This window comes from Meles meles, chromosome 20, assembly GCF_922984935.1.
Source record: "Meles meles chromosome 20, mMelMel3.1 paternal haplotype, whole genome shotgun sequence".
Taxonomy (NCBI): Eukaryota; Metazoa; Chordata; class Mammalia; order Carnivora; family Mustelidae; genus Meles; species Meles meles.
This window is the reverse complement of record NC_060085.1, coordinates 31,833,569-31,845,985: the sequence shown is the minus strand read 5'-3', so window position 1 is coordinate 31,845,985 and position 12,417 is coordinate 31,833,569. Positions and strand designations below refer to the sequence as shown.

At 40.1% G+C, this 12,417-nt stretch overlaps 1 protein-coding gene across 2 annotated transcripts in view; it reads right to left on the bottom strand.

Annotated features, from left to right (window-relative positions):
• SYNPR (synaptoporin) overlaps nucleotides 1-12,417 on the bottom strand; it is a 320,636-nt gene that overhangs the window by 126,323 nt on the left and 181,896 nt on the right. The window lies entirely within an intron of this gene.

The window sequence follows — 12,417 nt, the reverse complement described above, 5'->3', positions numbered from 1 at the left end:
TTCCTTCTATCCTCCCTCCCTTCCTCTTCCTTTCTTCCCTCCTTCCACTCTTGACTGGATGGAGGATTTTAGAAGGAGGTTCTTGGAAGACACTGTAAAGAGATAGAAGCTTCCTTAGCTTGACAACCATTCCTCTGAGAGGCCGTTAAAATTAACAAGAGGAAGGTTTGTGTGTCTTATAAATCCTTGACTCTGCAAGGTGAATGCTGGGAGAAGGAGCTGCTATGTGGCCAAGATGGAATGAGAACTGGAGGCAGGTCCTGTGTCTGAAGAGAGAGAAGAGCCTGAGGGGACTGAGTATGTGAGGTATAAGAAAGACATGAGAGAGGGACCAGGGAGAAAGACCTCCACTGTGTCTTCAGGGACTACAAGCAACTTGATGAGAGATGTGAAGACAGGGAGTCTGTGTGTGTGCACATGCAAGCAGATGTCATTTTTTCCACATCCTGGGCTCTGTGTGTACATCCTCAGCTAGCACTGTGTTCCTTCTGGTAATGCAATCTACTCACCTTTGTAGATACTAGGGTCATAACCTTGAGGCAAAAGTCCATTTACCCAAACAAGTGAAATTATAAAATCCTTATGCGGCTATCTTTCCTCAAACTTCCAATTCTCAAACAAAGCAGACACCTCACCCTCCAGCACATTCTAAGATAATCAATGATCATAGCCACTGTCCCAATCATTCAACTTCCCTTGTACTCAAGAGACAGAAATAAATCTCCTGCGATGAACTCTCATTTCACTACTGTCTTGGGTGATCTACAGCTCTGTTCCTAACAACAAAAAATTATACTCTAAATGCACAAAATTAAGCAGCAGAGATTTCCCTTGCATGCAGACTGATTAGAAATATATTCAGGTGAAAGAGACAGAAGCATTCCTTTGTATTTTCTGGCTTCATAAGCATCCATAAACCAAAACCAGTCATAGCAGGCATATCTTTGCACACTTAATGATACCAAAGGTTTTTCCCTGAAAAGAGGGCAAGCAGCTTCCTCCTTGGAACTAATTAAACCACACAAGAAATATCAATGAAAGATGCTATTAATCGTTCTGGTTAATTTGCAAGGCATAGTGGAAAGCAATAGGTTAGAGGAGGAGGACAGGAAATCAGGTTGATTAATGGCTCTCACAGGGACCTGTGGTCTTCAGGAAAGTTAGGGAGGGGACATTTTCCATGGCCTGATGCACAACCTCAGGCACGAAGGATGCCTTGGAAGAAATAAAGTGAGAATAAGGAGACTAGTATGACAGGGATTGGAAAATGGAAACCAGGTACTCATCATACTCACGATGCCACTGAGCTGTGTGCGCTGACAACCAGAACTCCAGGAATGCTACTGATTTCTAGCATTTGACTTGCCAGTTTCCATGATGTGACTACTTCTGCCCAGCCAACTCCAAACTACCCTCTTAGTACCGGCAAACTTGATTTGAAGGAGAACTGCACCATTAGCTGGGCGCCAGCACACCGCGGCTCCCTAGGGACCTTCCTGGACCCTCCCCAGGAGCGAGAGCCTTGGGTTTATTTCATTGACTCATCCCTCTTATCCCGTATTTCCTGTTACTTCATACCACTCACCTTGGGCTTATCGCATTGATTCACTCCTCTTCCATCAGCTACAACTATTCGATCTTTCATTCATTTATCCAGCCCATCACTTACTCGCATGTCATTGTAGCAGAAGCTGCTGATGCCCTGCCTCTAGCCCCTTAGCTGAGCCTAACCTGCAGCCTCAGGGAGCCAGTCCGGTCCATGCACAGACCCAAGGCTCCGCCCTCCAACCCCTGAGCCTCTTTGCTGAGGGCCTTCTTGGGCAGCAGGAATGCGCCCGGCGGCCTGTGACTGTGGCATGGTGGAAGTCCCCTGGAGTTAATTCTCAGTCAGCTTCGGACCAATTTGGGATGGAAATGAGTGGACAAAACCCCAGTGTTCCTGCCCCCCTGTTGGGGAAACTCTGAGGTGCGTTTAGTACAGTTTCTCAGAGGCTGCCTTTTGAGATGGAGCCCCCGTATATTCTACAGCAACATCTCTCTGGTCATTAATGTCTGTCACGGGCCTTCCTCCTTTCCCTGTCTCAACTCCCTCCTCATCATCATGCCTCTTGGTATCACCTTCCAGTATTAACTTCTTGCGTCAAAATTCTTGCCCCAGGATCTGTTTCGGGGGGCTGTCACTGAGACAGTTATCGAAGACCAAGGGCCCATTACTGTTCAGACACTGTAATGTGCCCTAGGATTACGTTAATAAAAGGAATTGTTCTTCTTGACACACCTTATCTCATGCCTCTCCCTTCCAGCTTTTCACACCCTCATCTCCCCAGCCCTCTAAATAAGCTGAGCTCCTTTATAAAGAGGAGGTCCTCTTTGACCACATTCTCCAGAGCAGGCTTCCTGACCCTCAGTCCACCCCAAACCCGGCCCCATTATTCCCTGTCTTTGTTTTTACACAGACAGATGACTTAAAATCTGTCTTTGTTGGCATTATTAATTCATCTGTTTATGTTTTGTTTGACCTCATCCCCGAGGAAAGGTAATATACTTATCTTTGTCTACTGATGGATCTCTACCACCTTGTACAATGCTTGGCATGAAGTAGGGATTCCTTAAATACTTGTCGACTAAATAAGTAAATATAATTCCCTCCTCCACCTCTAGTCGACTGGCTGTGTATTCGGGGATACAGACAAGTGAATGGAAAGGCACCATGATAGTGTTTTATTGTGTAATTGGAGCACGTTAGAGGAAAACACGGCACCTATGGTACGTCCTTGCAGAGGAGTGGAGGAGAAGTGAGGAATAGCTATCTGGAGAAGTGGACAGCTAAGGAGAAATCAGGAAACCCTGCCAGATTTATCCAGGTAAGAGGGAGGAGAAGAGTATTCTAGCAGAGAGAGCAGCAAGTCAAAGTCTCGCAAGTGAACAAGTGAGGAACATTCGGGCTGTGCAGCTGGCACAACGAGGGCAGATGCTGCAAGGTGGGAAAAAGGGACGGAGGAGGGCAGGGATGTTTCACGTTTGATCTAGTAGGGATCCCAAAACTACGACTCCTGGGTGGTATCTGGCCACATCCAACTCCGTCTATCCGTGTATGTATCTATGGAGCTGCTCTGATGACAGAACGGAATACTGATAACAAAGACCCTGCTCCACAACGCCAAACATATTTACTAACCAGCCCTTACGGAAATAGTCTGTCCCTGGGAAGAAGCCCCCCCAAAACCTGAAGAAACCCCAGTTTTAGGAGGGGATTGGGATTTCAGCAGGGGAGGGACATGACAAATTCGCATTTCAGACGGGCCGGTGGTTGCCATGGAGAGTGTGGAGTGAGAGAAGGAGGGACAGGGCGCTGGAAGACCAGCAAGTGTCTTACTTCTCCAGGGTCTAAACCCCCTGTGCCAACAGGACCAGGCCCCAGTCATCTTTGTATCCCCTGCTGCTCCAAAACCTCCTTCATGGATCCTACATTTTGCCAAGGAGTGAATATATGAATGAATGGCCAAGAGAAGACGAGAGGGTGTAGTGCACAGAAAAGTGTATTTTGGCACTGAAAACAATAACAAACATTATGCTGACAACAGTAACAATAAAACAATTATATTTGGTTCTCTGTGCCAGTCTCTTCAGTAAGTACATTATTTACATTAGCTTGTTTCATCCTCTCAACAGCCCTGGGAAGTAGAAACACAATCCCTCATTTCATAGATGATAAAACCCAAGGCCACACACAGTTTTTTTGATGTGTGAAGTCATGGTTTGAACTCAGACCTGCCTTTCTCTGAAGTTTATCTTCCTTCTTCTCAACTTTCCCAGGGCTGTGACAGGGGTCTCTCTTGGTTAGCACATGCTATGGAAAGACTAACACATAAATGCCAGTTACGGGTCATGGGAAGCTGTTCTCATTACATCAGTGCTCAGAAAGCCAAATGAGGACTAAAAAAAGTATCCACCGGACAAAACCCTGATCATCCAAATGGATGCCCGTGTAGCTCAGGCATTTTGCCTCAGCAACACAAACCTTCACGCTAGTATCACAGGTCACCAGGGGAGGGGAGATAGAGTCTGGCATGACAGGAACACTTAGAAAGCTTGTTGTGAGTAGGGCATGTCAATTACACTGCACAAGTCCCCCCTGTCAGCCACAGTGGGGCTGACAGCTTGCTTACTTCCACACATCTCTATCATTCAACAGTTTACAGGTTAAAGGGACCCAATTCCCTCTCCTCCACTCCCCTCTGATGAATCCCTCTTGTCCCTTCTCCTTTTATGATGTGTCTTGGGCTGATGAGCCATTTGTCCCAAGAACCCCCCAAGAGCATTTCTGGGAACACAGTTGTTTCCAGGAGCTGATTGTCTCAATAGCAGCCCTGGAAAAGTGAAGATTACTGTCAAGTTAGCTTCTGGTGCAGAACGAGTTTTTGATTAACTGTGGCTTCCCTCACACCCCACTGGCCACCCAGGAGGCCCCCAGCAGACTGATGAATACCTTTAAAACCTAATGTTCTATTTCTACTCATCTTTGTCTAATTCTTTCTTTTAGTGTGTCTTCTCTTGCTGATAATCGGATTTTTCCAAGGAAATTGACCAAGCACCTTCTTCACTATCAGTTTATGGTTACTGCAATATTCTGACCCAGAAAGCTTCTGTGAATAACCCTGTAAAACCTTAGACGGAATCTTTATGTAGAATAAACTGCAAGTTGTCCCTGGAAGACAATGTAATTGTATCTTACAGGGAGGCCCTGAAAGCTACCCTCAAAAAGCTTTCCCATGTAGAGCTCTATGTTTCCTCCTGTCATTGTACATAACCATCTGTGTTCTTAACCAGCACCAGTATCTTCCACACTGCATCTATTTCATGCTACCTGTCAAATACTGGATATTGTGCCCTTCTACCTACTTTGTGATTTGTCTGAAATACTCCCAGGCAAAAGCAGCCTCACGGAACTGGTACTTCATACCATTGCCTGAGGAATTCTGAGCTACAGAAAAAGAGCTTCAAATTACTTATAAAGCAGAAGATGCTTCTGCTTTCCTGGTCTTAAATGTGCAGCTCGGAGACTGGATCAATTAATAAAATATTTGGACACAGGTAACAGAACACTTGACCTAGAGTGATTTAAAGAAAAAAGGTTTACTTTTCATACATATTGAGAATTCCAGAATTGATGACGTCTATACATACATCTCTTTGGTTCTTATGGTCTTGGCCTCATAGTCACAAAATGGCTGCTGTATCCATGGACATGTCAGCTGCATGGTCATTTCCCTTGTCCCAGACAGTACCTAGGAAGTCCTGTGCCTCATATAATAGGCACACAGAAGAGGTTTAATTTAACACCGACCCATAAATTGAAACATCAATTTCTGCTTGAATTTTATTTTCCAGCATTAAAGTCTGATAAATCTTTGAAGTAAAATACATGGTTGAAATTGTAAAAATAAATTGGAAACAATCTTCATTTTCTTATAAAAATATAGAATAATCAAATAAACTCTGAGATATTCAGCCAATGGAATATTATGCAATAGAGTAAAAGAATGAATAGCAGTACAGAAAGTTGTTCATCTTTTTGCAAAGAAAAAGAAAAGCAAATTGCCAAGTATACTATACATGTATATATTAAATAGACTTGTAAAGGTCTAGAAAGGAAACACTAAAGTATCATCAGTTGTTACCATTGAGAACTGGACTTTGAGGCAGAAATTGTTTTTCCTTTTTAAAAGATTTTATTTATTTATTTATTTATTTGAAATAGAGGGAGAGTGAGTGAGAGAGTGAGAGGGCATAAGCAGGGGGAGCGGCAGAGGAAGAGGGCGAAGCAGATTCTCCACAGAGCAAGAAGCCTGATGCGGGGCTTGATCCCAGGACCCTGAGATCATGACCTAAGCCAAAGTCAGGTGCTTAACTGACTGAGATGCTCAGGTACCCCAGAAATTCAGTTTCTCATTATTTTTATATTGTTTCTTTTCTTTTTTAAAGATTTATTTATTTGAGAGAGAGAGAGTGTGAACGCGAACAAGCTGGGGGGCGGGGAGTGGCAGAGGAAGAGGGAGGAGGAGAAGAAGAGAATCTCAAATAGATTCCCCACTGAGCACGGAGCCCAACATGGGGTTCATCCCATGACCCTGGGATCATGACCTGAGCTGAAATCAAAAGTCCAGTGCTTAACTCACTGAGCCACCCAGGTGCCCCTCGTTATTTTTGTATTGTTTCAATTTCTGCCAATAAGCGTGTATAACTTTTGTAACTAAAAAAAGATTTTATTAAAATTGCAAATTTAGACAACCTCTGAGTAACCTGAGCAAAGTAATTTGAGCCTGTCATTAGATGGTGGTGCTGTTTTTAACTTTCATTTGGATGAAGAAAAATATAAAATCAAAAAAGTCCCACTCCCTTCTGGAATTGTCTTCAATAATACCTTCAAAGTATTTACATTTTCAGAGGATGTAAATGGAATAATATTTTTGACCTGCTTAGTTATTAAAATATTTTGGTAGAGTCACTCTCTAGATCAAGGTAAAAACATTTCAAAATACGCCGTGTGAACACAGGACCCAAGTATACTTCCAACCAGTTGAGTTAAAAAGTGCAACTTATCTTTCATCAGATTCAGTGACAGCAATTATTTTTAAAGGGATCAACTCTAATTCTCTCATATCTGTCATAATGGAATAACGAGAAAAAATAAAAATTCAGCAGAGCCTCTCACCCAGAACTGACACCACTTCTCTGACACCTGATGAGAGTCTTTTGAATTAATTTCTTGCTTATTGTAGTGTTTTTGAACTTGACATTTTTCTGTGATATGGACTTCCTGAACTTTCTTACCTATCATAACCATCTCTACAGCACTGAAGAAAATCACTGATGATAGATTATCTTCATTGCATACTTCTGCTTGACAAGAAAATTAAAGCAAGATATGCCCAGGGAACACAGCTATCATTTTGTAGTTTGATAACATGTTTTGAATATGTTAGCATGAACTATCCTTTGCCAGAAGCCATACTTTCATGATAATATAGAATGACTAGATTTTTTTCTTAAACTGAAGATAAGTCACAACCTGTAAACCCCATTTTTTAAAAAGAGTCTGCTTTGATACTATATTCAGAAAATAAAAGTCAAGTTGGGATTCTATCCCAGTTGAATTCAGTATATTTGACATCTCTTCTTTAAAATTTAAACATTTCGTGACCTAGAGTTGTATTTATATTCTTAAAGCAAATTAGAATATCAGATTATTTTGGAAAAAAAATACTGATTCATAACCAATTGGCTACACTCAATTAATTCTTTTTACTAGACTGCATGGCTCCTTACAAAAGAAGTTTCTCTCATTCCTTCTCCTTTATTTTTATATTTTTTTCTGGCTCTTGGCTATTTTTTTTTTCATGTCTCTCTCTTTTTTTAACTTTATTTTTTCAGTGTTCCAAGATTTATCATTTATGGATCACACCCAGTGCTCCATGCATAGGTCTCTCCTTAATACCCACCACCAGGCTCACACAACCTCCCACCCTTTCCTCTCCTTAAAAAAAATAAATAAATAAAATAAAATTGTGCTGTAAATTCAGCTTCTCCTTGATGAAAGACAAGCACAGAATCCCATGAAAAGAACAGCAGTTGATTTTTTTTTTTTTTTTTGCTTATTTTTGTATTTTTTTTGTGTGTGTGCTTTGTGGCTATATTAAATAAAACCTAGGGCTTACCAAATGCAAACCATGAGTATAAACAGGCATCATATTTGAGCTCATGACTTCATGAGCTCAGAATTACTCTTAGAACTGTTGTCAGAAGAATTCTGAAATATGCAAATAATTGTGTATAGAGATTTAAAGGCCTTCCCCATGTTCTACTTCCTTTGAACACCTCACTGGCCAGTTGCATCTTTAAACTGTTCATACTTTGAAACATTCATATACTTGTTGATCATTCTGATTTTTTGGCCATTTGATTTCTGGGTCAAAACCTCTGAACCTCTCAGACATGAAGCATGGTCATCAAATCAACTGTGTCGTAACAGACAACTTGCCAGGATGTATTATTTTGATTACACAATGGAGAAAAAGAGCAATCCTTAAACAGGCAGGTAAAAAGCAGCATATTACTCATATTGAAAAATACTCAAAATAGTAGAGTGGAAGTTCTATAGGAATAGTTTGAAGTAGATTCTAAAGTAATATTTTCTGATTATAATTCAAATCATGATAAGAACACAGATGTTCTTACTTAGTGAGACTCTGTGACCAGCAGTGTGCTGGGTGCTTTAGAGACATTGTTACTTCTGAAATCTCATCACTCTGGGAGGTAGATGCCATCATCATCCCCATTTCAGAGTTAGGTAAACTAAGGCTTAGAGGGGTTAAGGGATTTGTCCAAGGTCACCCAGATAGGGAATGACAGTTTGAATCCATACTAAAAGAAACAACCAGAATTAAAAATTGAATTGGTCACCGTTATAGGATATTAGTGAATAAATCCATTATTTTAAAAACTAGTAACTGAAAGGGAAGAACCAGTCATTTATTTTACATTTTCTTTATGAGTGCTATTTTTAAGTGACTAAACAGTAGAAGAGAGGAAATTTCCCATTTATAAAACTATTCCCCTAATAATGAAGAATTATAGAATTGGAATATCAACATTTTGCAATTTATTATGGACTGAATGTTTGCGTCCTGCCCAAATTTGTATGTTGAAGCCTGAATTTCCAGTGTGGCTGTATTTGAAGATGTCAACTCTAAGGAAGTAATTAAGGTTAAGTCCTAAGTGTAGGGCCCTGATCCAGTAGGACTGGTATCCTTGTAAGAAGAAACACCAAAGCTTCCTGCTTCTCTGTGTCTCTTTCCCTGCAGACACACTCACCAGGGAAAGGCTATGGGAACACCCAGTAAGTAAGAAGGTAAACTCCTACAAGCCAAAAGAGGAGGCCTCAGAATGAAATCTATCTTGCCAGCACCTTGACTTCGGGCTTATCAGCCTCCAGACCCGTCAGAAATAAATTTCTGTTATTTACGCCACCCAGGTTCTGGTGCTTTGCTATGGCAGTCTGAGTTCAGACATGACCCTTAGTGAATTAATAAACGTAAGCACAGATGACTGACAACACAAAAAGAGACACAATCAGATATTATGTGCCTTAGTCTAATAGAAAAAGACCTCACCAACTGTGACATATTCTTGGCAAGAAGAAATCAATCGATTAATCAATCATTCATTCATACTCTGAATTTCAGCGAGCCTCTCTATTCCCAAATGCCAATTTACAAAACAGTATAGAAGGGACAGGAACATGTAAAATGACACCACAGGGACTAAACCAGTAAAATCCAGACCCTGAGAAAATCTCCAAGGGAGAACACCTTGTTTATTCGAGAACAACAACAAAAAACAACAAAAATGGATAGCACGCATGAGAGAAAGATTGGATGGGGAGGCTGAGAGAGAGGAACTTATAGATTAAAAAGGTTTTAAGAGATATATCAATCCAATGATGGATTAAAAAAACATCCAGATTTAAGGAAACCATAAAAAGTCATGAAATTAAATGAGACTTTTGGGAATTTGTAGATATTTAATGATATTGATTTACTGCTAGTTTTTAAAATGTGAGATTCAGTATTGTGGTGCTTTTGTATTCAACTGCTTTGAGAGATACATACCAATTATTTATAAGAAAACTGACAGGATGCCTGGGAAAAAGGTATAACAAGAGGAGCATAAAAATGAACAATGCTGGCTACAAGTTAATTATTGTTGGAGGTAAGTGATGAGTAAACAGAGGCTCATTAAATTATTCCCTGTTTTTATGTCTGAAAATTTCCATTATTCGAAGTTTTTAACAACTGAGATCATATTATAAATGAACCTAGGTGTGAATGTACATACATAGACAAAATTCAATAGTTTTTTAATTTAATACATGTAAACAGTTTTCATGTTTTCTTTTTCAAAGACATTCAAAAACAATTTTAATCAAAATTCCTGAGAGGATGCCTTCGGCTCGGGTCATGATCCCAGGGTCCTGGGATTGAGCCCCACATCGGGCTCTCTGCTCGGCAGGGAGCCTGCTTCCTCCTCTCTCTCTCTCTCTCTGTCTGCCTCTCTGCCTACTTGTGATCTCTGTCTGTCAAATAAATAAATAAAATCTTTAAAAAAAAAAAAATTCCTGAGAGGAATGCTTTTTACAGCCAGAAGTCTCACTCTGTTCTATTTTTATAATACTGCAGGACTTAGAAGAAAATATATTCTATTTTTAACAAAATTTTCTTTCTTAATAATCTTTTATTGATTGTTCTAAGAGCCCATTTAGTTCTGCCTCATTATGAAAGAGCAGCTTTTTCTCATTATGTTTTAATGAGATGAAAGATCACCGTAGCCTAAAGGACTTATACGTGCCATGTAAAGGACATCATTTCCTAGGCAATAAGACAAAAATCCCCACCATCATTCAATAACGTCTTTCTGTTGATTAAATTCAAGAGGTAATAAAATATATCAAATTACTTATTATTTAATATATTGGTTTTCGTTTCTGAGTACTAACATTGTTGAGTGGAGTTCATATAGACCAAACTGCTAAGCAGAGACATAAATATTACCCCATCCACTTCAGCACTGCAAAAGGGACTGCAGATTGGAGCCATCCAGTGATTCTGTAACTAAAAGAGCAAGTGACCTTTCCTAAAAAATGTAGTTTCTGGCTCCCCGATTATACTTAGAGCACCTTCTAACACACTGAGCAAGGTTAAAATGCTATCAGAGAGTTATCGTATTTGTTCATGGGAATTAAGTCATGCAAAAACACAGTGACATAATTCTAAAAGGTGGGAATTGCATGAGCTGGAGAATCGTGTAAGTTCTTTGATGAATGTGAATAAAGATCAACATGACAGAATTGTCATCAGGGTAGATGCGATGTGTAGCTCATAGCACCTATTTAATATTAATTTGTTGAGCAGATGAAAATACACCCGAGGGTTGTATTTTGAGGTTCTCCCTCCAAACAGGGAAGAATCCACAACTTTATTTCCAAGTATTTGGGAGGGTGGGTGATTCAAAGTGATTCAAGTAAGAATCTAAAAGGAGGTAAGTAGAACTAGAAGTTAGAAGAAAAGGCATCCACACGAAATTTGAAATCATGTAAGGGAAAAAGGCAGAAACAATATGATAAAAGTAGATAAGTAAGAGTTACAATATTTGAATGGCAACACCAGGAAGTGACATCATCTTGGAAGTTGGAATAAGATGAACTTGTTTTGGGGGATATTTGATAGTGGCCATCTAGGAAAGTCCTGCTGGGTTGATATGGGGACTATCTGTGGGTTGCTGTTTTACCTCAGTTTACTCTTTGGGAAGTTGCTGAAGGCTATAAGCTTCCTTCCTAGAAAAATTCTCATCACTAATATATTTAAAAATTATCACACAGATGCTGTATATTCAAAGATGCTTTGAGTCTCTCTAATAGGACACATTCAGCTATCCAAGAACTTCAGACTAAGACTCAACTGTTCTGAAAGAGAAGAACAACTTATCAGAACTACAGCTGGTGGTAGACCACTTATGCCTCCTACTAGGACATGTTCCTCATATGTATTCCTCAGTTACTTTTCAGGCCACCACTATCTCTAAGGCACTTTCCAGTCTATCCCTCCCCCTCCAACTTAGATTTCTGATCCCACTCCTTCCAGTTGTCTTCAGTACTTAATCATAAATCAATTCCTTTAGAATTATGTCCCTATCTAATAATTCCTTTTTTGTTATTTCCATGTGTACTGGAAATCTGTCAAACGTGAAATCCAGGATCTGGATTTTTAAGCCAGATCTGGCTCTTCTTATAAGGGAGCTAACCTAAATGGAAATCACTTCACTGAAAGGGTAAACTATAAAATGCTCCACAGCAAAAGAGAAAGCCAGTGACTTTAACTTGTTCCCTCAATCACAGAAGAAAGTGACAAAATCCGTCTGGGAAATCTACTGGCACAAGGGAGATCTCAATCACTGCATGCGGCATTGAGTCAATTTCCAATGGAATAAACTGGTCTCTTGTGGAATGTGATTAATGGTGGCCATGGTGGCTAGACTTGTGTCTGCAGAGCAGAGGAGCCCGACAAGAATAGTGAGCTGGACCTGCGCTCATTTCTCTGATGGCCAGGGTTGCTGTACACCAGCCAATTTCCCCTTATAGGAAACCAAACACACATGCCCAGGAGACTGATTTGAGACCATCGAAAACTTACAGTGTTTTGACTTCCTTAGCAGAGATTGGTTGGAAATGCATATTTTAATAGATGCACACTGAAGTATGCAAAAGATGATTTTCCAGTCTAATGTTTTCATCTCTTCCCAATAATAATAGATGTGAGAGGATATCATCATTTGAGAGAGATAAGTCTCAGCTCATTTTAT